At 40.1% G+C, this 27,983-nt stretch overlaps 1 protein-coding gene across 5 annotated transcripts in view; it reads left to right on the top strand.

Moving 5' to 3' along the window:
* The window catches only part of KCNMA1 (potassium calcium-activated channel subfamily M alpha 1), a 909,315-nt gene that overhangs the window by 570,222 nt on the left and 311,110 nt on the right, over positions 1-27,983 (top strand). The gene's annotated exons all lie outside the window — the stretch shown is intronic.

The following is a 27,983-nucleotide window of genomic DNA, read 5'->3' as shown; positions in this document are numbered from 1 at the left end:
GTACTTCCTCGCTTTTTCCCTCACATCATTGGTATCCAAACTAGTGCTCTTAGCCTTGAGCAGACAAGAAAAAGGTAGGTTGGCTTTCTGGAAATGCTTTATCCATAGCCAGAACCATTTTGGGTGTTGAACTGAGTGGTTTTTTCTTTGGAACCCTGGAGTCTGATAGGAATAATTCCCCAGGAAACTCCAACTCCAACCCTAAATGATAAGCCTTTTTGTATTCAGGTCAGAGTATCAGGTTGTTGGTGGAGACAGAGTACTAAGGGGCTTATTGCCCAATTAGAGCTGGACGGAGACCCACAGACCCAGAGACAGCTTTGTGTTTGTACCTTTTGAGGGGCATCCATTAGTCAATAAGTATTTAAGTGTCTACTGTGTATCAGGTACATCTTGAGACAGGAGTATGATCCTAAATGATGGTAATCAGTCAATAAACATCTATTAAGCCCATACCATGTGCCAGGCACTTCGCTAAGCACTGTGGATACAAAAAGAGTCAAAAGACAATCCCTTCCCTCAATGAGATTACAATCTCACGGGGAAGACAATAAGCAAATATGTACAAACCATCTATATACAGGAAAACAGGGGAAAATTAAGAGAGGGAAGACTCTAGAATTAAGGGATTGGGAAAGGCTTCTAGGGGAAGGTAAGATTTTAGTTGGGTCTTAAAGGAAGCCAAGGAAACCTGGAGGTGCAGAAGAGGAAGGAGAGCACCAGAGAAATGATCCCTTGTCTTTCCAAATGCTGCTTCCTGACCAAGCTGTTTGCCTCAGTCAGTCAATAATCATAGAATAAGTGCCTCCTATGTGCCAGGCACTGTGCTCAGCAGTGGGAGTACAAAGAAAGGCAAAAGACAGTCCCTGCCCTCAAGGAGTTCCCAGTCTACTGGGGAGAGAACATGAAAACAAATATGTGCGAATGCTATATATCAGGATAAAATTGGAGATAATCAACAGAGAAAGCACTAGAATTAAGGGGGAAGGAGAAAGGCTTATGGTAGAAGGTGAGATTTTAATTGGGACTTGAAGGAAGTCTGTAATTAGAGATGGCATTCTTTAATAGGTGGCTAAGCAACGTAATGAACAAAGGACTGGATTTGTCATCAGGAAGACCTGTGTTCAAATCCTGCCTGTATGACCCTAAGCAAGCCACTTTACTTCTCTCAGTTTCCTCATCTGTAAAATGGGGATAATAATAAAACCTACTTCTTACGTTGTGCAGATAAAATTAAATAATGATGCAAAGTGCTTTGTAGATCTTAAAGCATCCTATCAAAGCCAGCCATTATGATTGTTATCATCATCATCATTATGACATACTATAAGCAAAACATTTTCTATGTTCCATGTTGAAATAGAAATATTCCTGGAAAAGGTAATGCAATAGTTCTGTCATTTTAAGTTTAGCTTGAGTGTATTGTCTTTTCTTGAAAACCAGTTTTGAGAAAGAAGAGGGGTGGGAGCAGAGCCTGAGAGTGCTGGGAACTTTGGTGGAGCAAAGAGGGCCACAGAGAGAGCAAAAGCATACAGAAGCAATAATGATGATGGCAGAGATAGACTCTTCCTACTTCAAGCATTTCGGAGGGGTGTCCATATGTGGGTCATTTAAAAAGAGAGAGATGGCTACCATTAAACACAAATATATATATATATATATATATATATATATATATATATATAAACATATGTGTATATATATATATATATATATATATATATAAACATATGTATATATATGCATGTGTCTGTGTATGTGTATATGTGTATATATGTATGTAAAATCATTCTATACATATTTCTGTTTATCAGTTCTTTCTCTGGAAGGAAGAAAAAAGAAAAAAACAAAGTTACATGATAACTTTATTGTTTATTTAAAGGGAATAGCAAGTTTTACATAATAGATTTGCAGTTTCATATAGAATCATCTTTTTTTATTCTACTATGTTATCAAAATGATTATTCTATTTCATAAGTTCAAAATAAAATAAATAACATTTAAAAAAAGAAATAGAGACTTTCAGACAGTATGATATCATGAAAAATGCTGGCTTTGAGTCGGAGGAGCCAGGTTCAGATTGCGCCTCTGTTGTTTACCACTTGCATGTACTTGCAAATCCTATCACTTCTCTGGGTCTCAGTTTCATCTTCTGTAAGATGGCAGCTGAGCATTTGTGAACCCATGACCTTTTCCTTGCCAGACACTCAGTCATAGCTCCAGAAAAATCGTAGATTTAGAGCTAGAAGGAACCTTAGAGGTCTCCTTGTCCAACTGTCTCATTTTACAGATAGGGAAATTGAAGCTGAGAGAGGCTGCATGACTCATTTAAGGCTTAAGTGACATAAGAGCCAGGATTTAACTGAGATTCTGTGACCCCAAGTTTACATCTCTTTCCACCATGCCATGTTACTTCCCTCAGAGGTTTAGTGGTCAATTCACCTTTGAACGACATATGGAGGAGAAAAATTTTCTCTCTGACTCTTCTCAGTTTGTTAACCAAGTGGGCATAGGCTTTGGTGGAGTATTTGAGTTCAAACTGCCTCTGCTTTCTGGGTTCCCAGCTCCATCTTGTTTGTATGTTGTCTATTCTGCACTGAGTGATCAGGGTTCTCTCCAAAGCGAGTAGGTGGGGAGTAGTACTGTCTTTTAGTCCTCGGAGGAGAGTGAGATCTGGGCAGCTGAAATGAAGAACTTTGGGGATTATTTACAGAGAACATGAAGTTTGCCTTTAAGTCTAGCACATAAAATACTGAGAACAAATATCCTAATGCTTTGAGAAGATTCCAGGATTTTTCATCATCTATCAAGCCTTGTTATTGAACCTTTAGCAATATCTTGCTTGTATAGCACTCTACAGTATAGAGAAGATATTCACATATGCTACCTTATTTGATCTTCGCAGCAGCCTTGATAAACTTTACCATCCTTGATCATCACCCAGATTGGCCCTCTATGTGTGGATGTATTCCAGGATTCTGTCCTGCGACATTTTCTGTCTTACTCTTACTCTGCCATTTTGGAAATTTGCTCAGTTTCCATGGGTGACCAGCCCTCTATTAAAGGGATGGTTTGTGAACATTTCAAAAGAGAGCCTTGTTATTACAAAGAAGCAACATCTCTAAGCAAATGACTTCTAGATCTATATTTCCAGTCCTAGTCTTATCTCTAAATGAGATCAGATTACATCATATTTGTAAAGTGCCTAATAACATTTATTCCCTTCCTTTGCACCCTCTAAGCAAATGATTCCTGGGTATATGTATACCCAGCCTAATCTCTTCCCTAACCTCCAACACTAATCATGAATTACCTATAAAACATTTATAACAGGATAATCCTATAGCCATCTCGAATTTATATGCCCCCAAAGGAACTCATTATCCTTTCCCCAAACCCTTTGCTATTTCTGTTAAGAACATCACCTAGGTGTACAACCTAGGTGTCACTGACTTTTTACTCTTCCTTATTCCCTGCCTCACCCTTGTACCACCACTCACTCCAGCCCAGACAATCAGTTACCATGTCTTGTCTCTTCTAGGCAGCTAGGTGCAAGGTGGATAGAGCCTTGGACCTGGAGTCAAGTTGACAAGTTCAAATTCAGACTCAGATACTTACTAGCTGTGTGACTTTGGGCAAGTCACTTAACTCCTATCTGCCTCAGTTTTCTTACCTATAAAATGAGGAGAATAATAGCATCTGCCCTTCAGAGTTATTGTGAAGATAAAATGAGATAGTATTTGTTAACTTCTTTATAAACCTTAAAGTCTATTTATTATTATTATTATTATTATTATTATTATTATTGTTGTTGTTGTTGTTGTTGTTGTTATTGTTGTTCTACTGCATCTGTTGCAACCAATCCTTTCCTAATACACTTGCTTTTATGGTTCAGCCCATATCATATCTCTGTTGCATTATGGGGCAGCTAGGTGGCACAGTGAATAGAGGGACAGGCCTAGAGTAAGGAAGAATCATCTTTGTGAGTTCAAATCTGGCCTCAGATACTTATTAGCTGTGTGATCCTGGGCAAGTCATTTAATTTCATTTGAATGAGCTGGAGAAGGAAATGGCAAATCACTCCAGTATCTCTACCAAGAAAAAACCAAATGGGGTCACAAAGAGGTGGACATGACCAATTCCACTGAAGAACAATGTTGCCTTTTCTTCATAATTGGTACCCCCCACTTCTAGGCTCTCTCCTCTCCATTTCACATTCCACACAGCTGCCAAAGTCATATTTCTAAAGTTCAACATCTTATTCCTTTGCTCTAGTGGGTCCTCCATTCTGAGATTAAACACCACCTCAGAATCTGGCTCCAAGATCTATTTTCAGACTTATTTCACATTCGTCTTCCTCAGCCCCCTAGGTCCTGACCAAAGTGGCTTCTTTACTATGATCCATACAGAACATTCTTTTCCCTGTTTCTCTGCCTCACACAAACTGCTCCCTGGCATGCTCTTCCTCCTCATCTCCTGCCCTTGGAATCAATCCCTATTTCCATCCGAGACCCAGCTCGAGCACCACCTACAACAGGAGGCCTCTACTGAAATACTCAGTGGTTAACCTCTCTGTCTCCAATTTATTGATTTACTTTGTGTATATATCTGCAGCAACTTCTCAGTGTATATGAACATGTTTTTCCCTTCTAGTAAAATGTAAGCCCTTTGAAGACAGGCATCATTTCCTTTCTGTCTCTGCATCCCTAGTCTCTAGTCCCTAGTACCTCCCAGGCCCTGAATAAATAAATTCTCATGGAATGAATGAATGCTATTGAATCATCTTTGAGGTTCCTATTGTGGGACTGTGGTACAGGGAAATTGCCCTTTAGTGAGGGAGGTGATTTCAGAACTTTGGTAATGAAATACCCAGACCTACCTTCCTATAGTGGCATAGCTCATCATTAATTTAACACGTGGATTCTTCCATTACACAAGGAACCCAGCATCCTTCAGAAGTTTATAGCTGGCACTGGTGTGCTTGTGTCCCCAGCCAGAGATAAACTAAGCAATCTCATTCCAAGTGAAAAATAGCATAGTAATAAAATGAAAAAATAATCCCTTAGAATGGGCCATCCCCTACAGAGCTGCTACACTCTCTGAGTTCAAAAACGCTCCTTCAGTAATGACCAGCGCTGAGTATAGAATGAGGAAATCTAAATTCAAGGTAACATATACCTCTCTCACACGAGAGAATGACACAAACCCAAGGGCCATCTTCCCATTCTCCCTTTGAGCCTGAAAGAAGTAGATTTTGCTGCTGATGACTTTGTCTTTGGACTGCTCTCCACATCTCCTCAGTCCTACAGAGCCTCCCAGTGGACAGGGCGGCAGGTTGAGACATCCTCTTTTAGGACACAGAATGATATTCTGTCACACTCCTTGCTCCTTATACTGCTTCTAGGGCTATGCTTGTGTTACTCAGGAAAAACATTTTGGAGACATAAAGAAAGGAGTCTATAAATTCAATCCACTCTCACATTTTTCCATCTAGCCTGGAGCAGTCATGACCGTATTCCCTCAGACCCCCCCCCCTTTTTAAAGATGAGGCATATCTTTGCATTGAATAAATCTATCAATAGCATTTTCACAAAATTGCAGGATCTCGGAGTGGGAAGGGACTTAGGAGGCATCTGGTGTAACTTATACCTGAAGCAAGAATCCCCTCTATAACAATCCTGATGAGCAGTTATTCAATCATTACTTGTGGACCTTCATTGATGGGGAACCCACTACTTCCTGAGGTTTAGTTCTATTTTGTTTCTAATTTTTCTTATATTGTAATAACAACAACAACAACTAACATTTATATAGTGTTTACTATGTGCCAGGCATTGTGCTAAGCACTTTACAATTATTATCATATTTGATCCTCACATCAACCTTGGGAGATAGGAGCTGTTATTTTACTCATTTTTACAAATCAGGAAACTAAGGCTCATAGAGATTTAAGTGCCTTACCCAGAGTCACCCCACTAATAAGTATCTGCAGCTGACTTGAATTCAGGTATTCTTGACTCCAGGCCCAGTGTGCTCTATCCCCTGTGCCACGTAGCTATTCCAACTTCTCCCCCTCGCTCCTATTTTTGCCTCATGGGGCAGAGTCTAAACAAGTCTAATCAGTGTTCTGCATGAGAACCCTTCAAATACTTAGAGATTGTTAACATGCTGCCCTTAAGTTTTCTGTTCTCCAGGCTAAATGTCTCTCCTTCATTCAATGGATTCCCATCTGCCATGTTTTCTAGTCTTTTCGTTGCCCTCAGTTTCCCTCAGATATTTCTTATAGTCATCTGCACATTAGATACTAACCTCATGGCACTTTTTGGCATTTAGCAACTTAGATTAACACTAATAATACTAATTTCTGACTTTTTACATTTGGTGACTTGAATTAATTGCAGTAACACAAGGTTTATTAGCCTTAATTCAAATCATTAATAAAAACGTCAGATAATATGTGGTCAAAGACAAATTCTGGATCATTTCGTTATAGACTTCCTTCCAAGTTTGTATTAATCCATTAGTCGATGCTCTTTGGTCATTTTGGGGAAAGGAAGATAATAAGTGTTTATATGGTACCTACTACAAGCAAAGCACCATGCTAAGCACTTTACAGATATCTCATTTGATCCTCACAGCAACCCTTGGAGGCAGGTGCTTCTGTTCTTTTCATTTTACAGTTGAGAAAAAGTGAATCAAACAGAGGTTAAGTGACTTACCCAGGGTCAACTAGCTGGTAAGTGTCTGAGGTCAAATTTGAACTCAGGTCTTCTTGATTTCAGACTGAGCACCCTATCCACTGAGCCACCTATTCTGCTAGTTCCAACTTTATTATTTACAAGCTGTGGGCAAGTCCAGACCTCCCTAGGCTGTTCCTCATCTGTAAGGTGAGGGGGTTATTTTAGGTCTCTGAGGACCCTTGCAACTTTAAATCTATGGTACTATCACTTGGCCTTAGTTTCTTCATCTGTAAAATTGAGGAGGAGGGGCAGAGCTGTGGACTATAGGACACCTAGTATCCCTTCTAGCTCCACAACAATAATCCTAAGAAAACTTCCACTGAGGCTTAAAAAAGTCAATGATCTTTGCAGGTGTGTGTGTGGGGGGATCCACAATCAGAAAATCAGACATCCATGAAGCTTCTCTACAAGAATGTGTTCTCCATCCTATCCCCAAGAACAGCGCAAGCCCCTTTGTCAGATACCTTGTTGAAATCCAGGTTGACTGTGTCTATTGCATTCCCCTCGTCTATAAATTTAATACTCCTACTTGAAATACAACCAAGTTAGTTTGGTTTGACCTGTTCTTGATGAAGTCATGTGGGTTCTTGATAATCACTGCCTCCCATTCCAAATGTTCACATACCATCCTTTTAATATCACGGGGCCGGGGAAGGTGACAGGAAAATAATAACAACAGTTGCTGACAATTATGATGAAAGTACTTTGTGTACGTTATCGCATTTAAGCCTTACAATAATCCTGTGAGACGTGTACTACAATATTATTAGCTTCATTGATGATAAGGAAACTGACACTGCTGATAAGTAGTGTCCAATATCCTCTTCAGCACTCCTCACTGAGAAAGGGAGAGATGAGATTTCCTCCTTGGGCACCTCTAGGACTTACGGCTGATGTAACTAACTGTCTCTGTTCTGACCTGAAGAGGGAAACAGGGGCCCTGCCTTCGTCTACTTCCAGCCTAATGGAGTAGATATGGCTGCCATGCTCAGAGAACTTGTATGGAAGAAGACTGGGACTATTCCAAATTCCCTTGGAACTCCTTAGGGCAGACAGAGCACTCGTAAGAACCATACGCAGATATGTATAGAAAGATATATTTATGAACAAGCATAAATTAATTACTCTATTGCCCACAATGTGGAGACACTAATCTGACTCACTTTTTAACTTCCTCTGTTGGAGCATAGAGAATTATCTATTGTAATTCATTTCACCAAAATTCCTAGCCTCTGTTTCTATTTTCATGTTCCATATTTTGTGGTGCTGGTACTGGATAGGACCGAAGAGAGTCCAATGTTGGCACCAAAGGGATTGGGAGGAATTGACTCTAACCTCCTTGAGTGTACAGGAAAGAAATTTTTTTTAAAATGTCATCTTTATCTCCAATTTACCAAAATAATGATAGATTTATGTGTTTATGAAGGGCCTAATAATATGCTTTCATGGGCAAATTCCTTGACTAACTCTTCCTGGAATCATGAAGTGAATTTTTCTCTCTTCTGGAAATGTCAAGGCTGGTTTTGTTTTTTATTCAAGGGCATTTTGCATAGCCAGAAGTGGAGGGAGGAAGTCATTGTTTTCTTTTCAATCGGTCAAGCACCCAGTCGATCAACGAGTGTTTATTGAACCCCTGTCATGTGTTCAGTGGTATATGGAGAGATGGAAGATAGCATTCCTGACCTCAAAGCTTACCGTCCAGTCAGGGAGCCAAGGCCAACCAGAGCAAATAGCAAACAATAGCACACAGTCAAAATATATTTAGTCAAAAACCAGTCAAAATAGTGTATGTGAAAATGTGTGTAGAACACTGTTGTAAATGTTGTAGGAGCAGAAAGAAGGGAGAGATCAGTGAGAAGCAGGGTAGTCAGGAAAAAAAATAAAAAGCACCACGGTTTTTACATTGGAACAGTGCTGGATTTGACCTGAGAGGACCTGCATGCAAATTCCCAGCTCTGCTTCTTACTACCTGTGGCACTTTGGGCAAATTATTTAACCTTTCTGTGCCTCAGTTTACTCCTCTGTAAAGTGAAGGAGTTGGACTAGATGATCTCTAACAGCCTTTCCAGGTCTAAATCTCTGATTGTGTCATTCATGGTGGATATATAGCACTGTAGATGGACATTGAAGGATGGGTAGGATTTGGATGGACAGAAGCAAGAGAGGAGGCCATTCCAAGAGGGGAACAACATGACTGAAGCAAGAGATATAGGATTGAGCATGAAGGGAGTGGGGAGAGGGTAGAGGGTAGTTTGACTAGACTTGAGAATGAGCATTGAACTTTAGTGAAACTCTACCCTTAGAGGCAGGAGATATGGCTTGAATCTTTCCTCTAACACTTACTAACTGTGGGACAATGGACCAGTCATCTTAGTATCCTCATCTATAAAATGGGTTGAAAGATATTTACTTGTACTACCTTTGGAAACAGGGCCATTAGGAAGATTAAATGAGGCAAGATCTATAAAGCACTTTAGACTTTAAAAGGGTTTTAGAAATATCTTCTATTGCTGTTATTATAAGCTATTATGGAGGGTTTTAGAGCCAGGCTCGGTAATTAACACCTGATTCTTCCTATGTAGGAAGGACTAGCCTTCCCAAGTTTATCCCTGTTGACCAAAGCCATGTTGGAAGAGGGTACTGGAATATAAAGATGTTGTGTCATTGTGGCAACGTCAGTTCTGAGTAACTTCCTTATTTGCCTGTTTTATTTCAGGCAAAGGCAAATTTCATTCAGGTTTCCAAGTCCTGAGTGATTTGCATGATGAATGGCTTGATTGAAGGGAGGGTTGAGGGGGAAAAAAATCCCACTATGTCAAACAGGAAGTTATCTCCTCCATTTGAATTGAGGACTTCTTGAAGCTCATTAGGTCCAGGCCGCAGAGCAAGACTGATGCGTTAAACAAGGACACCTCTTCCAGCTCTAATTGCTGTGCTCCAGACATCTCTCCTGCCTGAGCCTCAAGCCCTGTACAATTCAGACCCTCCATGGAAACCAGGTTGACCCTGTTGATTCTCAAGGAGTGGTCTTTGGCTCCCCCTGCAGGACTGTTGTAGAGCTGACTGATTTGTTGTGAACTGGATCGTGAGAGGAGCAAGTGTGTGTGTGTGTGTGTGTGTGTGTGTGTGTGTGTGTGTGTGTGTGTAAAGGTGTGTATGTTTGGGTGTTTGTGTGCATGCATGTCCACTCTAGGGATAAGGAGATTATCTTCCTAAATTAGAGCATGTGATATTAAAGGCATAGTGAAGATAGGAAGTTAGCCTTCTTTCAAACTCTCTTAAGGCATGAGTTATCTGTGGCTTTACCATATGTAGTATTAAATATAAATTCCATGTTTGACTGGAAGAGTAATCATGATTATTTTCAAAGTTCAATAGCACAGAGCTAGAATGGACTTTAAGAGGTAATCTTGTTCACGCCCTTTAAGTATCCAAACAGTCTTGTAACAGGGAGTAAAATTTTCCAAGCAACAACAACAGCACGCTGACCTTTATAGAAGGACATACGTTTGCAAAGATTTTTGTTGTTATTGTTAAGTCATTTTTCAGTCGTGTGCCACTTTCCAGGACCCAAATTGCCATTTTCTTGGTGGTTTGCCATTTACTTCTCCAGCTTATTTTACAGATGAGGAAACTGAGGCAAACAGGATTGAGTGACTTGCCCAGGGTCACATAACTAGCAAGTTTCTGAGGAGGCATTTGAACTCATGAAGATGAGTCTTCCTGATTCCAAACTTAGTGCTCTATCCACTGATCCACCTAGCTTCGTGGGCAAAGATTTTTACACAGATTATTGTTTGTTAGAGTGTAACCTTGAGATTGGTGACTTTTATTTTTGTCCTCAGTGCCTAACACTGAGTGCCTGGCACATAATGAGTGCTTAATGAATCCATATTGTTTGGCCGATGGATTTTATCTTCACAGCAACTCTGTGAGACATGCATAACAGTATTATTATTATTACCATTTTACAGATGTGGATACTAAGAACTCAGAGACTGGTTAAGTGACTTGGGTCACATGGTTAATAACTGTTCAGTTTGAGACCCTCCTGCACTCTTTGTACTAGCCCATGCTGTAAAGCCACTAATATAGGAAGAATAAGGCCTCAAATTGGGACAGATGGTATTTTATAAAGAAAGAAAAGAAGACTTTTCTCCTCTGTCCCTTTAGCCTAGTGAGGACTGCCTCAGAAATGATGCTAATGACAGCAATAGTAAAGGAACATTCAAAAGCATTTTGGACAGCTACAGAACTGGATGGCACGTAGAGGGATCTCTCAGTACCTAATGAGCCTTCTCTGTCTCTTCTGAAAACAGCTCTAGTCTAAATGGACCAATAATGACTCCTCTTTCTATAGCACTTTTTTGACAGAGTCAGGAGCTCCTTGTGAGGAACTCCTGCCAGTGTGGAGCAGCCCATTCTCTGAAATTTAGCATCTTCAATAGGTCACACAAATGATATGGGTCAGAGGCAGGCTTAAATTCAGGTCTTCTTTGCTCCATGGTATAGCATTCACTACCCCATGTTTCATAGAGCAACTTGGGGTTTACAAAATGTATTCCTCGAAACAGCCTGGTGAAATGGATAGCATCATTTTACAGATGAGGAAACTGATGCCCCAGGAGGTTGTAATTTGTCCATCCATATTTACTCAACTGCCTGGGCATCTAGGTTGCCCAGTGGATAGAGCAGTAGCCCTGGAGTCAGGAGGAACTGAGTTCAAATTCATCCTCTGATGCTTACTTGCTCTGTAATCTTGGGCAAGTCACTTAACCCTGTTTGCCTCAGTTCCTCATCTGCAAAATGAGCCAGAGAAGGAAACCACTCTGGTATCTTTGCCAAGAAAACCCCAAATGAGGTCACAAAAAGTTGGACATGACTGAAATGACTCAACAATGACAACGACAATGACAGCATTCGCTCACCTAGTAGATATTAGGGTCATTCAACCTCAGGCCTTGTCTTGATTTTAAGCTCTTTCTGAGTGTCTAGATGAAGAATTCACAAAAGTGGAAGCATAAACAATAGATAGAATCTTGAAAAGAAAATCAATGTCATTAAGAATGAAACAGACGCGAATTAAAATCACTGTCATTTCACTTCATGCTCATTTATTTGGCAAAAAATAAATTGAAATTATAAAAATGAATGTTGATTAGGTTGTGGTGAAACATGTACCCCAGAGGTGTCAAACCCACAGCCCTAACTAAGTGCTGCCTGTGCCAGAGTGAAAAGTAATTGAGAAATTATAAAAATAGCTAACATTTATACAATGCCTTCTGTGTGGCAAACTGTGTAAAGGACCTGTCCTTTACAATGATTATCTCATTAGATCCTCACAAAAACCTTGTGAAAGAGGGTGCTATCATTGTCCCATTTTACAGATGAGAAAACTACCAGAATATATAAAAATACAATAGAACATCATGTTAATGCATGGTTTTCTAAGCCAATGCACTGCTTCAGGGGATCCTTTTGTACAGCATTGTGGCCCTCCTTTCTGTTTGAGCTTGACACCACTGATGAATATTCATATCTTGCTGGTAGAATTATAAATCAAGGTAGTCCTTGTGGAAAGCACTCTGGTATTATGTGACAAGAGCCATGAAACTGATGTCCTGTGACCCAGCATTCCCACTTTATAAACACACTTTCAAAGAAGTAATTAAAAGAAAAAAAGAATTATTTGTGCAGAGATGTTTATAGAATCACTGTGTGTACTAGCTAGGATCCTGTAGGCAACCTAATTTCCTGTGGCTGGGGAATGGATAATTAGGCTGTGACATATCATTGTATAAGGGATGCTATCACAAAAAATATGCCAAAATATTAGGAAGATCTCAAAATTTTTTGGGAAAAGGAATAATACAAAATACTACAAAAACAAAAAAGTGAAATGGTGATTATGATATACACTTTCACTATAGCTGTGCAAGCAGTGCAAATATAGTTCATATCTGAATGAATGATGAGGAGGAGGGATCAGAAAGGAGCCTGAGAATGAGTTATTGATGAGTTGACATTGATGCCTTTCTGTTGAAAATAAAGTTTTGATTATAAAATGGATTTCTCATAAAATAAAAATAGGAGAAAAAGAAACTAAATACATTAAACATTTAGGACCAGTTAGATAAAATCCCTTCCATCCCCTGCCACATCTAATTTCTATCCATTTATTGGTCAATTTATAAAATGCAAAGCCTCCCCCCTCTCCCAATAATTTTGTTGCTCACACAAAACAAAGTGTGTGAAGCTATTGCTTTTTAATTTGTCAAAAGATTAATGCAACCTCCTCAAAGATCAGTCTCTAGACCCTACCAAACTAACAAAACTTTTCTGCCCTTACCGGGCTACCCTTCCAGCCTTCAAAGCCTGTTCCACAAAGATAGCCAGACAGATAAAAATCAATACTTTTCTTCCATGGCCACACTGAATTAATACCAGCCTTGGGTATCTAGTCTCTACTCATGGCTTGTACTTATTTCAGACCAAGTGATGGGACAGTATATCTTGAGAATAGCGTTGGAAGGCTGAATTGCTGTGCAAAGGCAAGAGAAATGAAGACATTAATGAGCTTGGCTCCCATGATAGGACTTAGAAGGAAGCAGTCCTCAGGAAGTAGAATGTGGAAAGTTTGGATATATTGCAGTGTGCTGATTGCTATTCCAGCACCGATCAGGCTGAATCTAGTCACTGAAGAAATGACTTTGCCCTAAGAGGCTTCCCATTGTATTCTTTTGCTATTGCTTTCTAAGAGACAACCTTTAAAGGAAGTGCTATACACTGCTAACACAGATCTTAAATCCTCATTGACTTCCATGCTTGTGTTACAGGCTGAATTTTAATAACATCCCCAAATGAATCTCTTCTGGTAATGCATCAGTGGTAGGGTTTCATAGACATCAGAACCTTTCCGTGTGATTGTACTTCATCTGGGATATTATTAAGAGCCCCCTGCAGAATTTAAGTCAGTGCTACTGGGCATATTTTTACAATGGCATTATCTTCAAAAGGAGAATTTAATGGTTCTCTCTCCCTCCCTCCCATCCCAACCAACCAAGTCTAGGTCCTGGAGGCAGCTTGATATAGGGGAAAGAATAGTAGATAGGGAATCAGAAGACCTAAGTTCAAATTCATGTCTTATGATTTACTATGTGGGTAACTTAATACCAGTCACTTTTCCCATGCAAGCTTTGGTTTCCTTATCTGTAAAATATGGAGATTGGAGAATAATGTCTCTAACATTCCTTCAAGCTCCAAACCTAGAATCCTGTGATGAACTGGCCAGAGTTGTAATATTTGACAAAGGTGCCAGAAATAAAGGAAAAGGGCATGAAAGACTGTATTCTCCTGTTTCTCAATAATTTGAGATTTTCTCCAAATTCTATAAACATGTTAAAACAAAACAACACAAAACAAAAACACAACAAAGATGTCCCTCCAGAGTAAGGAAAACCTATTTTCTAGAAGGAGATTAAACAAACACTGCAATAATTAAGGAGAATTTCAGATTATTTTTTCAATACACCTGGCACAGGACTTTTCTATTTCTCCTTTCTCTCTCTTTCTTTCTTTCTTTCTTTCTTTCTTTCTTTCTTTCTTTCTTTCTTTCTTTCTTTCTTTCTTTCTTTCTTTCTTTCTCTCTCTCTCTCTCTTCTCTCTCTCTCTCTCTCTCTCTCTCTCTCTCTCTCTCTCTCTCTCTCTTTCTTTCTTTCTTGGCAATTGGGGTTAAGTAACTTGCCCAGAGTCACACAGCTAGGGAATATTATGTGTCTGAGGCCGGATTTGAAATCGGGTCCTCCTGACTCCAGGGCCAGTGCTCTATCCACTGTACCACCTAGCTGCCCCCTAGGACTTCTCTATTTCTGAAATGGATTGGAGAGACCATTCTTATCAATCCAGGCCAATTGGAGAGGCCTAGACCACTTGATCCATAGTCATGCCATTGTACTATGCTCACTCCTACCCCTTTGACTTTGTCCTCACTCTACTTACCATTTGGAAGGACTGCATCACTTACCTCTGTCTACCTGAATCCTACCCTAGAATTATGTAAATTATTTGAGGACTGAGGATGTTTAGTTTTCATCTTTGTATTTCCAAGGCTAGCAAAATGTCTGACATGTAGTAAGTGTTTAATGGTGAGGGATGGTAATGGGTACCTCACAACTGGAGAGATTAAGAGAGATCTGTTTTGCTTCAGCTGAGCTTTGAAGGAAGCTAAAGATTCACAAGGGGGTAATCAGGAGAAAGTGTATTCTAGGAATAGAAGATGTCTTCTGTAAGGTCATGAGATGGGAGAAAGAAGAGCAATTAGGTTGGTTTTGCCAAAGGATAGAGTATATTAAGAGAAGTAATATGTAATACTTTCGGAAAGATAGACTGGCTTAGTTCTAAACAGAGTGGCTTCTATTTTCTCTTAGAGGCAATAGAGAGTTCTTGAGGAGGAGGTTGATATGTCTGGATCTGTGCTTTAGGAATATCAGGTTGGCATCTGTGTGGAAGATTTATTGAAGAGTGGGAAAACTCAAGGTAAAGAGACCAAGTAGGAAGCAGTAGGCCTACAGAAGTAAGGCAGGCCTTAAAAAAGTGGCATGTGAACGGAGATGCAAGAGATGTTGGAGGCAGAGTGGATACAACTTCATAACTGTCTATGGGGGAGGGAGGGAGTGTGATGGTTGGGGATGACAGATTTCTAAACTTGGGTGATTGGAAAGATGGGGGTGTCCTTGACAAAAAAGAAGGATATTAGGAAGAAGCATGTATTTAGGTAGAAAATAAGTTCTGTTTTGTACTTGTTGAGTTTGAGATGCTTATGGAAAATATCCAATATTCCATTGGTGATGTGGGACTAGAGCTTGGGAGACATTATGGTTGGGTATATAGACCTGGATTCTTCTTCATAGAAATACCAATTTAAGTTGTGGGAGCTGGTGAGGCCATCGAGAGAGTGTAGAGAAAGAAGAAAATAGGACACAGGACAAGATATCTATAGCTTTCAAAGAGTTCACAATCTGATGGTGGGGACAACATACAAACTCCCATGTACAAACAAAGTCTACACAGGGTAAACTGGAGATAATCAACAGAGAGAAGGCACTAAGGAAATCATTCAAGCATCTTATAGAAGCCCATATTTAAGCAGTTGCTGAATCTCATCGTTTATTTCTCCACGACATTTTGAGGATATGCCCCCTCCTCTTCATCCACATGGTCCCTACCCTTGTTCAATAAGTCTCTGAGGCCAGATTTGACTTGATGACTCCAAGGTGGACTAGGCACAGAAGGTGGAGTTTTAGCCAGGACTTGAAGGGGATAAAAAGGAGAAATCACAGCTAGTCCTTCAAAAAGTATGAAACAAGATTGTTCAATATATGTTGGTTTCATTTCCTTGAGCTAAGTTCCCATTTCTCTAGGCGATACTTCTTTTAGTCAATTACAAGTATTTATTCATTTATTTATTTATTTATTTATTAAACAGTATTCATTAACACATTTTTATTAAACAAAATTTATTATTTATTTATTAAGCATTTATTAAACAAGTATTTATTAAACAGTTATATACCAGGCACTGGGAAGAATATTAAGTACACAAAGAAAATGAAAAAGCAATTGTTTTTCCTCAAAGAGCATACATTCTTGTCAGGAAGACATAGAAAAATAGGTACATACTGAGTAATTGAAGGGTAAACTTGGAGGGAAATATACTTGATAGTAAGGAGGGAGGTAGGAGGTAATGATAAAGGCTTTCTGCAGAAGGTGGTGTTTGAGATGAATCTGGAATGAAAGCAGGAATTCTTTGTGGTTGAGAAAAGGGGGAAAGGAGAGAGAGAAAGAAATAGACAAAAAGAGAAAAAGAGAGAGAGAGAAAGAGAAACAGAGACACAGAGAGAGAGAGGAGAGGAGTGAGGTGGGATGTAGAGGATTAAGAAAGCCTCCTTATAGATGATTGTCCATGTGTCTTGAAGGAAGTGAGTTAATGTTAGCCGAACAGAAAAATGGGCATTTTGAACTCTACTAACTTTTTCTGAAGTTTATTTCTCTCAGGTGGTTTCTGTCTGGCATTGAGGACTAGGAGACTGGAGTCATTCTTGGGTATTCTCCCTGATGTGATCACAAGAATATTTCTTGTACTTTTCTGCCATCTAGTGAGAGAATACAGTAAGGCACATGAACCTGCCCTCAGCTGTCCCCCGATCCAGAATACAGCTTAATTGACCTCCACAGAAATAAGCTATTTATTTAAGGAACTAGTGCCCAAGACATGCTTTTCTTTGAAGATGGCAAATTCCATGCAGTGCCCTCAGAGAGATGAGATAGCCTAGAAAGGACAAAACTAAACACATAATTTTAAAAGTAGATACTGATGTACATATTCAGCAGATATGGCAATGAATATTGTTGTAAACTAAACTTAGACTTTTCTTGGAGCGTGTTAAACTGAGGGCTTTGAGGCAAAGGCTGGAGTAGAATGCAGGATTCATTTTGTGTGTGTGGGTGTGTGTGTGTCTTAAATGAAAGAATTGACTCCAACAGCTTTTATAAACTTATTATCTAAATTAAGACACCTTTTTCTCTGTCTTTTGAATTGATGTGCTTTTTCGTTGGAAGGAATATTGAAGCCATTAGTCATTCTCTTTTTCTGTTTTCACATCAGGCTGACAACTTTAAAAAAAATGAAATAATGCACAGGCTTTCCAAAGCTGTGTTTTCCAGCCCAAAACAGAAATAGGAACTTCAATAATAAACTTGAGTTTCAAAGTAACTTCAATAAAGCAGAACTGGTATGTTACATATAAGCAAGGCATTTAAATGAGGATATAGAGTATTAACTTTATAAATATCATTATCTCATACATTCCCTTTGGGAAATAAGTTAGCACAATTCTGGCAATTGATGAATCCCAAAGGTCATTTCTGTCATGGATATCCATGCTTTCTTACAATATGATTTCCATTGCTTTGCAGAGGCAACAGAGTATAAAAAGAAGGTGAAAGGGATGCTAGCTTTTTTTTTTAATCTTAAGTTATCTCCCCTTTAACTCTTGATTTTCAGGAGGAGAATGTCACTGGCCAAGGTCAAAGTAGATAAATTGGTCTAATGATGACTGAAGGGATGGGCACTAAAAAGCCTGTATCTCAGATGGGAGAGGGGAAGGGGATGGGGGGGTGATTGAAGAAGAGAAAGAGCAGTCTTAACATCAAAACAGTATTTTTTTTAAAACTTGAAATTTGCAAAGCACTTTACAGCTGTCTCGTTTAAATCTACAAATAACCATTTTTTAGGTTGGGACTACAAGTATTTATATCCTGAGATAACTGGGTGGCACAGTGGATAGAGTACTAGATCTGAAATCAAATCCAGACCTAAGTTCAAATCCAGTCCCAGACATGCGATAGCTGTGTGACCCTGGCCAAGTCACTTAACGTCTGTTTTCCTCAGTTTCTTCATCTATAAAATGGGGGTAATAATAGCACCTACTTCCAGCATTGATGTGAGAAACAAAAGAGATAACATATAAAGTGCTTTGTAAACCTTAAAGTGCTATGTAAATGTTAGTTGTCATTGTTACCCTCATTTTACAGAAGAAGAAACCAAGTCTTACGTTAAATGATTTTTTGTGGCCATAGTATTAGTAAGTGCCAGATGTGAGATTTGAGCTCAAGTCTTTCTGAGGCCGATTTCAGCATGCTAGAAATAATTATAAAAACATTTATTAAGAGCCATATTGTTTGTTGTCTGCCAGGCATTGTGTTAGGAAATGGAGATATAAATACAAAAAAAAAAAAGAAAAATAAGAAAAGGAACAATTTCTACTTCCAAAGATCTTATATCCTTTTGGAGGAGACAGGTACATATGTAAATGTATTCAGAATAAAGAAAATTAATACAAGGTCACTGGAGAAGAAGGTCACTAGCCATTGGGGGGAGTAGGAAGAACTCTATGAGAAAGATGTTATTTGAGCTGCATCTTCAAGGAAAAGAGGGTGAGGGAGGATTGGATTCTAGGCGTGGGGGATAGCCAGTGCAAAGATATGGAGAAGGGAAAGGTAGAGCCACTGGTGAGGAGCCAGGAGAAGGCTCTGGCCCATATCTTGGGCTATGCAGTGCGAAAATGGATAGTGAACAGTATACAGTGATATATAATGAGGTTGGAAAGATAGGATTGGGGCCAAGCTTTCAACTCTGCAAGGCATATTGCCTCTCCAGAAAATGAAATGTTTAAAAATAAAAATTCCTTGTGGAAAATTGGGAGCTTAAAGATAATGAGAAAATACTGATACATGAGAATTTTCTAATTCTCTATGACTTATATGTGTCTTGGGGTGCCCTCCATTCATGATGGAGGAATATGCAATGTTTGGAGATTAGGGTTCCCTTCTTTAGACCTGGCCAGTTTATTTGGTAGAAGAAGCAAGCAACCCAGGGTCCCTAAACATGCCATCCTTAGAGGTGTTTCTATCAGCACAGGATCTAGAAAGAATGAGGGAAGAGAGGATGCTCCCAGAAGGGACCACTCTCAGGAATATCAAGGGAGAAGTTCCAATATCAGTTTTTAAGCTTTCAGATATGCCCGTACTCAATAATTACTGGGTTTTTTTAAATAGCAACAAATACAATTTTTAAAGAGGACATTTATTCAGCACAAGGGAGGATAGCTTCACGTTGATTTTTTAATTTCTATTTGTCAGCTTTCCTAAGTCTGTTTCTCCCCTGTGTGTGTGTGTGTGTGTGTGTGTGTGTGTGTGTGCGTATGCGTTCACGCTAAAGACCTTGAACAGACCTTGGATGCCATGGCCGATATTCTCCCCCATTTTCTGGCTCTGGCAGTGACCTGTGCGATTGGTCTATGTGGGCTGCATTGCCTGGGGCAGGGTTCATGTGGCATTAAGGAGAAGATGCATCAGGCGGCTGACTCACAGAGATGATGCCCATGCCCATGGAGATGAGTGAATCAGTAAACCAGATGGAGAGACACAAGGAGATATTGCTTGATCAACACGCCAATTTGGAGCGGAAGATTAACTGGGAACAAAAAGAAAGTCAAGCAGACAAGTAAGGGCGCTCTCCACCTATGTACTCAAAGTCCTTGGTTTGGCATCAGAGTAGGAGAGGGACCTTGGTGACTCTCTAGTCCAAACTCTTCGAGTAATGGTAAGGACCCAAACCCAGGGAGCTTAGGTATCACAAAGGTAGAAGGAGCAAAACCAATATTCCAACCCAGGGGTTTTGAATACGAATTCTGAGCTCTTTCTTACATGGGCTGAGGCTCTCCAGTAATTAGTATTAATAACAAGACCTGGGTGCTTGGCTTCTGCCTAGTAAAGAATTGCCAGGCTGTAGCAGTATAAACTTAGAGCTTAGAGGAAGCTCAGAGGACATCTAAATGAATAAGAATTGTCTGGGGCAAGGTCACATAAGTGGGATTTGAACCCAGGGCTGCTGCCTGCAGAGCCAGTGCTCTTTCCAGTGAACCTGGCGGTGTAAGCTAGTGATTATTTTAATGAGGTTTATGAATCTCATGATAGCTTTTCCTTCTCTCCGGAGTGACCTTGAAGTGAAGTGAAGTCTCTGAGACTTAGTTCTGTCATCTGTAAAAGGGGAACGACACTGCCTGCCAAATCCTAATTTAGTCCATTTTTTCCAGCTATGTCCATGACAGATGTAAGGTCATGGGATTAGCTTTAGACACCATTTCCTTCATTTCAGATGAAGAATTTGAGTCCCAGGGTAGTTCAGTGAATTACCCAAGGTCACCTAAGTGTTAGGCTGGGATTCAAACCTAGATCTAACTTCCTATCCAGCCTTATTCCCACTAGATGTGTTTCTTTTCTGATAACCAATGAGATGATGCTGTCATACTCTTTCGATAGGACCCATCCTGAATGAAGATTTATAACTACCTAGAAAAAATGAAAGCAGCGATTATTTTCACTTGTTGTTATTTTTGTTGAGTCTTTTCAGTTGTGTCTTACTCTCCATGACCCCATTTAAGTTTTCTTGGCAAAGGTACTGGAGTGGTTTGCCATCTCCTTCTCCAGTTCATTTTACAGATGAGGAAACTGAGGCAAACAGCGTTAATTGACTTGCCCCAGGTCACGTAGCTAGTAAGTGTCTGAGGCCAGATTTGAACTCAGGAAGATATGTCTTCCTGATTGGCCCAGTTCTCTATCCATTGTACTATCTAGTTGCCCTTTCATTTAGGGAGAGTTTAAAGGGAAATAAGGTAGAAAAAATGTCCCACCCACTATATTCAGCACTGGGAAAGGTGCAGATTAATCTATTAGGTGTATACCCCTAGCTAACCTTGTGATACAGATTCAGTCCCAGTGTTTCTTTGGTGGTCTCACCCTTTGACAACTCTGCAACATGACCAGTAGTCATTGAAAGTCACACAAGACTTTCAATTCAATAAACATTTATTAAAAGTCTACTATGTGCCAGGCACTGTGCTAAGGACTAGGGATACAAATAAGAAATAGAAAAAACAGTCGCTTACCTCAAGGAGTTTACAATCTAATGGGGGTGAGGGGATGATTGCACACAAAAGGAAAGGAGTGGGAGATCAGGGCATACCAGGCATAGGGGATATGATGAGGCCAAGCAGAGCTGCTGATGGAAATTGAGAATTTCCTGGAAAGTTCTTGCCTGAGATCACACAGATGAATGCCTTCAATAAAGGAAGGATACACACATACACACACACACACACACGTATGTATACATATATATACATGAGTATATATATATGTATATAGAGAGAGAGAGAGAAAGAAAAAGAAGGAAAGAAAGAGAAAGAAGGAAAAAAGGAAGGAAGGAAAGAGAAAAAGAAAGAAAGACAGAAAGACATAAAGACAGAAAGACAGAAAGAAAGGAAGAAAGGAAGGAGTTTAGAGTCCCCTATAAAAGAAGGCTTTGGGAGGAATTCCATGTTCTCTCTCCCCTCAGACTCTCAGGGCAGAGGACAAATACAACCACAAACTGAAGGGGGAAGACTTAGGGCCTCCTGACCACTAGTCTATGTGGCTATGCTGTGGCAAGACCTTTCCTGGCCCTGCCCTTTCCTTTTTTCATGCCTCATTGTATTGTAAGCAGGCAGGACAATTAGGGCCAGTCTTAGAAAGACCAAGAGTGAAAACTCTCATCTTTCTCTGCTGCTACGTTCTGGTTCAAAGCAGCATGAATGGTGCACTTCTCAGAGACACTAACTGCGGCTACTGCCATCTTGGCTCTCTTAAGCTCTTTTCCTTACCACACCAACACTTAGAAATGACAGTGTCTTTCACAGACTCATAGACTTCGAGGTGGAAGGGAACTCAGAGGTCATCTCTTCAAACTCTCACATGTAGCAAATGAAAAGAAAACTGAAGCCCGGGTAATGAATTGATTTGCTCAAAGTCATGTAGATAGGAAGAGTCAGAGGTGTGGTTTGAACCCTAGTGTCTGACTCCAGAGTCACTGCTAATTCAGTTATACCACACTACCTCACTTACCTGTAGTTTGTAAAGAACCAATCTCCTGGTAGACAGCCTCCATTTTATTTCTTGCATTCAGGGACTACTGCAAGAGCACATAGAGAGGAATCATAGCAAGGCTATTAGAAATTACTTAGATCAGTGATTTAAAACTAAATAAGCATTCTGCAATGTCATTCATTAAACTGTAGTCCCATTTTAAAATTTCTTTTTCTACTTCTCTGCATTGTCATTAACTAGATTAATATTTCTTCAAAATCCTTGGGGGATTCCAAAGGAAATTGCCTTGGACAGGAATTTGATTGTCTTTAAGGATTTTATTTACTTTCCCAGGGCTGTCTGCCCCACAGTGTAAGCCACATGGAACAGTCATTTTCTGGGCTGCAGTAAACTGTGGAGCTGCAAGGAGCCGATCTCTTGTGGCATAGGAAAGATGCCTGGATCTGGGCCAACATGCGGGACTGACCACTTTGAGTGCTTTTAAGTTGAGCCAAAACAATAAATATTCTGGGATAAGCCAGCTCAAGTTATAAGGCTTTAGAGGAATGGAATAGAAATGGATCCATGGTCACAGAGGAAAGAACAGGGCTCAAGGTTTTGGTTTTGCTGGGTTTTTTTTTTTTTTCATTTGCTATTATCTACTCAAAGAGACTTTGGAAATGGAAGGGAGCCTTAGAGATTGTCCCTGTCTCTCTTATCCCAAGGGCTTCGCACACATCATTCCGTAGACCTGGAATGCTAGGAAGTATCCGGAGGAGGACAGCTTAAATGATGACAGCTCTAAAGTTCATAAGTTGGAAAGACACAAATTTTAAGTAACATTTCCTAACAATTAGAGTTATTATGCGAAAGTATAACGAGAAGCCTTGGGAATCTTGGGTCCCTTCCCTCCTATCCCACTGGAAGTCTTCAAGAAAAGACTGGATGACCACTTGGCAAGTAGGTTGTAGAGAGGCTTTTTTAACTGGATGGTCACTGAGGTCCTTCCGACTCGAGAATTCTGTTATTCTGCACTGCATTGTGCTATGAAAGAAATCCAAGAGAGGCCCCATCCAACTCAAGCAATTTCCATTATAATGGGAAGGAGTAAATATGTACCTGCAAAGTTAGTTGATAAGGAAGGATGATGATATAAGAGTCTTTCATTTTTTTTCCTTTTTATTCAAGTGCCACTCACAGTGCCTGGTACAGAGGCATGTTGACTGATTATTGTTTGTGATCGATACCAAAATATATTGCTTACCTTGGAGCCCATAACTATGGAATTGCCAGTGTATCCAGTATGTAATATATGACCCCAGGAGAGGCAACAAGTATTCATTCCCTCAGTTGCTAGTGCCTGTCATGGCCTACTTCTGGTCATCAGATGGCACAGTGCATTGGTGACACGTTATGCCAAGTACAATACTGCATCCGAAGACCACCCAAACAGACAGAGATGATATGGGATAGCTACCATTTCATACCCATTTTGACTTAGTGGCAATAAAACAAGGAGCTATGGAAAATTGTCTGTCCCTTGAAACAGTCACATTGGCAATGGCCACTAACAAGTCAGGCTTGTGACTGTTGCTGCATCAGATAGCTTAAGGGTTTTTAGAGAGAACGGAGCCTTCTGAGAAAAATGAAGGAACAAAAATCAAAACAAAAATCATCCCAACTTGAGAGCAGACCATCAGCATACATACATACTTCTCATGGTTTGGGTGACAGTGCTATTTTTTAGTGTCTAGCTTAAAGATGTTACCTTTACAATTTGAAGGGAAACCCAGAGTTCAAGAGTGAATCTGGAAAGGATTCTCTGTGGCTTATAAAAATAGATAACTCAAGTCTTTTGTTTTAGGTATCTCCATCCTTCCATTTTTCAAGTATATACTAATTTTAAAAGAAAACAAAAAACGTCAATAGACCTAAAACACTAACGTCTATCTATAAATCACAGAGACCATTCCTTCCAAGGCCATAAAGAAACTTTTACCTTCAAGGATTTCCTTCCTCCCTCCTGCCCTACTTAGCCTCATGTCCACATCTATATGATGAAAAAGCTAGACTGGAAAATCTCTAAGGTCCATCCTATCTCTAAATCTCTGAAATGATGGGTAGGATTGAATGGCTCTTGAGGTCTCAGGATAGCCTTTAATATATACTAGGATCCTCAGGACTCTTAGAGCTTACAGTACTGGATTCTGAGATCTCATGGGCTTTTACTACAAGTGCTTTGGTTTCATGCCAGGCCAGTCATTCATGCAGCATCATTTTTGCCCAATATTGGTTCTGAATAACCAGGAGGAGACTCCTGCACAGCCACACTGGTAGCATAGAGGGGCTGGGCTTGAGTTTTATCTTTACAGCATGGTAAACTAATCTCCAAGGATAGAGTATCCACCAGAGTTACAAGGAAGATGAGATGGAGAAAGGAAAGAGAAATGATGGACAAAAGGAAGGAAAAAAGGGAACTAAAAAGGAACAGTGAATTATTCTTTTCCTAAAACAAAAGTGTGAAATGAGGCATCACTTAATAGCTGGCCTCGAGTGCCATTCTGGGGACTTAGAAAAATCAAAATGCATTAGCACTCTCTTCAGATCTTGAATGGTTTATGGCAGCATCTGAAATCTCTTGCAGAATTATGACCTTGTAATTCACAGCTGGGTCGTATATTTTCCTGCACACAGCATAATTTATGTACCAAGCCAGTTACTTTAAAAATGATTTTTAAAAGACACCACGCAGCAAAAAATTCATAAAGTTTTTTGTTTGTTTAAGTGTTAGCCCAAGACTCGTTCTGCTGTGGAAGAAGCAGATTCAAGGGTGTTCTCTAGGAGGTAAGGGGAAGCAGAGGTTACTTAGCTTCCTGATTGGTTCAGAATATAAGTCAGGGTACCTCCCCTGCCCCTCACCCTCACCCCAGAAGCTTTGCCATTCCAAGACCTAGCTACACGAGGCCAGAGAGCCTACAGAATGGAATTCTGGATGCTCCTATGATTCCTTGGCTTTTGACTTTGACTCTGGCCCTGGACAAGATATTCTTAAGATCATAGATTTAGAATTGAAAGGGACCTGGGAGGTCATTTCACCTCCCTTTTTGCAGGCAAAGAAATTAAGGTTTAGAGGTATTAAGTGACTTGCCCAAGGTCACAAGGCAGTCAGGTCCTCTTTCAAATCCAATATTCTACTGCATGAATGAAATTAAATTTCAAGAAGAAGCTATGTGAAAGCTATCAGCAGGGTTCTAATTATGGGATTAAAGAATTGTTGGAGGCAGAGGATATGATAGATCCTGGGATATGTTTTCTAGAGCTTTGGACCCAGAGGACTTGGCTGTATAGCTTACTAGCTCTATGACTTTGGGTGAGTTGCTTAACTTGCCTGGGCCTCAGTTTCCTCACCTGTAGGATGAGGGCATAGGACAAGATGACCTCTAATGGTCTCTTCTAGCTCCAAATTCTGGTAACACATGAGATAAGACTCTAACACAAGTCTCTTTCTCCAAGAAAAAAGGAAAAGGAGGCCAGGGAAAGTTCACAATGGCATGACCTATGAAAGAGAACACATACTGCTAGGTGTGAAGTCCTGACCTTGACACTAACTTTCTGAATGACCTTGGCTAAGCCCATTCATCTTATGGCGCTCAGTTTCCTCACTGACAAAACTGAACAGTGAGGCTGCCTCAACTTCAAACTTGACAGAACAGAATCTAATGATTCTAATGGACTTTCAACGTATGGGATTCTTGTGATTTTTTTTCCCCCTTCTCCCAGTCATACATAGTTGCTTGTCCATTTCCTTCTTTGGGATCCTTCTGCTTTTCTTCTCATCTCTTACCTTTTTTTTCCTAGTCTCCTTTGATTGATTTCCATTTGTCCATCTGTCCCAAAATGATTCCACAGAGCTTTTGGTGGTTTCTAGGCCTTCTCTTTGAGGTCCCTGGACTTGGATCTCTCCATCTGCTTAGGAGATTCTAAGACTTTGTCCATGGTGCTTAAGAGGAAATGCTGATTTCTCTTAGAGGCCTCTCTTCTTACATCTTTAAATGGGGGTTCCCAGTAGTAATAATAATAGCTAACATTTATACAGCTTACTATGTGCCAGGCACTGTGCTAAAAGCTTTATAAATATTATTTCATATGATCCTCATAATAACTCTGGGAGGCGGATGACATTACTCACATTTTACCAATGAGGAACCCAAGGCAAACAGAGGTTAAATGACTTACCCAGCTAGTAAATGTCAGAAGCCTGATTTTAACTCAGGTCTTCCTGACTTCTCTATCCTTTACATCACCTAGTTGCCCTAATCCTTCTCTGCTTTTTGTCCCACTAGTTCTTCCCATCAATCATCCCATTCAGATCTTTGGGGCTTCTTCTTATGTTTTAAGAGCAAGCATCATGATGATCCCAGGGCACCCTGTCTCCAAACAAGTTAGTTTCTCTGTGTGAACAATGACTTTGCAGCCATGGTGTTCTTTTGAGATGGAGTCACCTGAGGGGTTGCCAGGTAGCTGTTCCCATTAAAGTTAATGAGGCTTAGAGGACAGTTCTGCCTCCTTATTAGAGTTTCCCTGACTTTGGATGTCACTATGGAATCCTGCCCAGCTCAAGGTTGCATTGAGAGGCTTTCTTGGGTATGACTTTTATACGTGCTGCCCCTAACCGTGGGTCAATTAGAGAGCAAAGTTCAGCTGTCATGAAAGCAAGTTTGTATTAGAGAGAGCTGGGCATATGCTGGTGCTAAGAAAAGTAAACAAACAAATGGAAAATATCTCTGTGTGAGATGAACTTCTGGGAGGAAGTAATTCTTCATATGGGTCTTGAATGAACCTCAGAATCTGAGTTGTGGAGCAGAGACCCTTCAGCCCTGAGAATCTGGAGGATGTGATTTAGGTGAAAACTATGGTATCCTTTTTGGATATTTTTTCTCTATATACTTCAGGCTATTCTACTCCTTCCTCATACTTAGTACAGATCCCCTCACTTTAGGCAGGTATTTTATCTTTCCCCATCAAGTGCTAATCAGAAGTTCCTCCCACCTTCCTCTCCCCATTAGCTACCCCAGATATAAAGAGACAAACCTGGGAGAGCCACAAGTGCATTAGTAATGGTGTGAGCTCCCTGGCTGGTAGCTTTCCGCCCTTGGGTGTTACTCTTGCCCAGAAGAAGACAGCCAGGATCAAAAACATTGGTTCCTGATGAATAATAAGAGAAGGACATTGCAGGACTCTCAGATTCAATGATTTTCCTGGACAGGTTAATATCTGTCTTGATTAGTGAGTTGCAATTAGCATTTACCTAAAGACATCTCTCAGAAAGGTGAGCCCATTGAGAAATAACATCTTGTTCCAAGCACTGTCCTCCTGATGTGAGCAGATCATTAAGAAATTAAGCATCTTAATAGATTTTGTGCTCCCAGTAATAATGCATTAGAAAGCATCTGTCCCCACCAGGAGAGCTGATTCTATGGGGGACACAAGGACCATGGCAAGATTGATTCATTGTCATGTATACTTTTTGTATGGGGGCAGTAGAGTCTAGATTATCTGGGGGTTATTTATAAAGCCTGGAAATTCACCAGACGTTGAGAGACTCCACCTCCTAATTTTGGGTTCATTTTGTTTCTTTCAATAATTTTGGTAGAAAAAATAGAGAAAGCAGGCTTAAGCTTTTGAGTAAATGAGGTTTGGGGATTATCTGTGGACTTTAGCCTTCGCTAAGCTCCCCCTCTTCTCAACTGTTACAATACTCGGTGTCTTCATCTAGCAAGG

Source organism: Phascolarctos cinereus, unplaced genomic scaffold (genome assembly GCF_003287225.1).
Source record: "Phascolarctos cinereus isolate Bilbo 61053 unplaced genomic scaffold, phaCin_HiC Scaffold_3;HRSCAF=262, whole genome shotgun sequence".
NCBI lineage: Eukaryota > Metazoa > Chordata > Mammalia > Diprotodontia > Phascolarctidae > Phascolarctos > Phascolarctos cinereus.
Note: the sequence above shows the minus strand (reverse complement) of the source record. Positions and strands in the feature narration are given on the sequence as shown.